The sequence below is a fragment of the Rhagoletis zephyria genome, unplaced genomic scaffold (assembly GCF_001687245.7).
Source record: "Rhagoletis zephyria isolate East Lansing unplaced genomic scaffold, Rhagoletis_zephyria_1.1 Rzeph_scaffold_05918, whole genome shotgun sequence".
Classification (NCBI taxonomy): domain Eukaryota; kingdom Metazoa; phylum Arthropoda; class Insecta; order Diptera; family Tephritidae; genus Rhagoletis; species Rhagoletis zephyria.
The window spans coordinates 31,641-34,055 of record NW_016163001.1 but is presented as its reverse complement, the minus strand read 5'-3'; the positions used below and the strand labels follow the sequence as shown (position 1 = coordinate 34,055).

The 2,415-nt window shown below is 33.3% G+C and overlaps 1 long non-coding RNA gene across 1 annotated transcript; it reads left to right on the top strand.

The window, feature by feature from the left end:
* The first annotated feature begins 283 nt into the window (after positions 1 to 283).
* On the top strand, positions 284 to 1,891 carry LOC108372612 (uncharacterized). Its single transcript, XR_001848872.1, has 2 exons — positions 284 to 586; positions 1,758 to 1,891. It is a non-coding gene; the product is annotated as an uncharacterized LOC108372612 (long non-coding RNA).
* The last annotated feature ends 524 nt before the right edge of the window (positions 1,892 to 2,415 follow it).

The window sequence follows — 2,415 nt, the reverse complement described above, 5'->3', positions numbered from 1 at the left end:
TTCTTGTGGTGGTTGCATTGTTTGTAGATTCGGGTTCGCCTGCTAGCCTGCCCGGGATGGCTCTGGTCTCTGGCTTGGCTCACTGGCTGCTTATGCAGAGGAGTTGAATATATTTTTCGTTGTTGCCACTGCCTCGCTTTTGGACTCACACGATATACATATGTACGTACGTATATATCCAACGATGTTGCACGACGATGGCAGCGCTGTTGACGTCTGGACTTCGGTGCTTTCGGGTCGATTTTGTAGAAAATTTCTGCAAAACACAGTTTAGTGTAGACTCCCCGAGGTTTCGGTTGTATCGATAGTAGTTGTAGTGCGTGTGAGCGAGTCGCAAAGCCGTCGGTGTTTTGGTCATTACTGCTGCTGGATTGAAAGAAAAGATAGATATTATTGTGTATTAATTTTTTGCTCAGCCAATGCTTGGCTTTTGCAAATTGCAAAAAGTTAAAAGAGGTGTGTGGCTGTGTGTGTGTGTGTGTATTTGCGAAAAAATCACGTTTTGAAGCGGTCGATTAAACTGCGATCAAAGCGTGACACCGTTCGTGTTCAGCTGGGCTCCATTGGCATTGTTGTTGGTTTAGAGGTCAGTGAGCGCCAAACGTGTTTCTTTGTTGTTGTACTTTACACCCGATGCGAGGGCAAACGGGGCAGCAGTCGGATATGCAAAATCGATTTCGTGAATAAACATAAACAGTAATGAAAACAATGAAATGACTTATTTACATTACTTTTGAGACAACAACTAGAAATTACCGATTTACCGAAATGTTACTTCATAGATTTTAACACTTTAATTGGCAAACAATAGTTGAGAATAGGCAGAGGGGTACATACATACCTACATATACATACATACATACATACATATGTATGTGTAACTTCCATATGGAAAATTATATGAATTATGTTTGAAAAAACTCTTTTGAGTTTGAATATTTAGTTGAAAGATTTTATAACTTCTATACAGAAATAAAGAAATAAATAGTTACTTTTTTTACAGGTTTAAAATTGGAAAAAGTATAATTTCGAACTATTTATTTGAATTGTCAAAATTTTATACAAAAAATACTTTCAGTTTATGTTTACCTACGATATGAAATGTAAGCAATAAAAGCAAAAAAATAAAGAAAATTGTAAAAAAATAAAATCAATAAAATTTTTAAATACATATAAAAATTTAATTAAGAAATAAAACAAAACAAAATAAAATACATAAAAAAATTAAATAAAAATGAAATAAAAGAATGCAATGAAGTATAAAAAAGTTAAATATTAAAAATATTAGCTGAACAGAAAAATAGAAGAAACTATGAGTTTGGAGTAAATTTATAAAAATGATACTTCCATCTATACATCCACATGTACGTATGTATGTATATAGTATCAAATTAGAAGTTTTTAATAGTAAAAATATCAAGTTAGTGGGTTTGCAATTTAGGAAGATGACAACACCAGAAATTTCTGCAAACTACATATAGAGGGTCTAAAATATGGGTATATATGTATATACTACGTTTGTAAATCCTTAAATCTACTTCAAAAAAGAATGCTGGCAAGTTTTTAGTTAAAAATAGATTTTCATATGTAAATAAGCTTGACAAGTTTAGGCCGATTTCTCAAATATAAATATATACAAACTTTTTTAAAGTCAAGGGTTTATTCTAAATGCAACTATAAACGCCGAGCTTAATAATTAATCTCCAAATCATCTTATTTTTATTTTGTTTAATAAAAATTGTGGTACTTATTTCCAGATGAAATAAAATACATACAGCAAAAACAATTCAGTATTATTTAGCAAAAAAATATAAAAGCATTCCGGGTCGAAATTTAAACCAAATCCGCATCGAATAGAAAAAACAATCAAATTATTCAACAAAATAAAAAATAAACATTTTAAACATGTCTCAAAAAGCTGCCACAAGTGCAGCCTCTCCAGCGAGCCCAAGGCTGAGGCCACTCATGACAATGTTGCTCTTAATAATGCTGAGCGCTCTCTGTGCCAATGTAGCGAATTGCAGTCCAATTGTGGACGAGCCATCTGAAAGTCAGCGCTTGGCGAAGGCGTTGAAAATACCGAATTCGGCGGAGACGCGCGAACATAGGCGACGCTTGGCCTGCCGCCGCGCTTGCTGGGCTAAGGTAAGTACAAAGAAAAGCACTTTATTGATAAACAAAGATATATACATATATATATGTAACATTATTACTATCTACATATGTACATATGTATGTACGATTATGGCAACACATGTTTACATGCATCTGCAACAAGATAAAATAAATAGATAGCCAAATCCCCTTTTTGTTTTGTGCCGCATTGATGGAATCCTTTTCAATTTGTTTTTTGTTTTTTTTCTATGATGTTTTTCTTTTGCGAATTTTCGCAATTACTTTGATGGATTTGTTGGA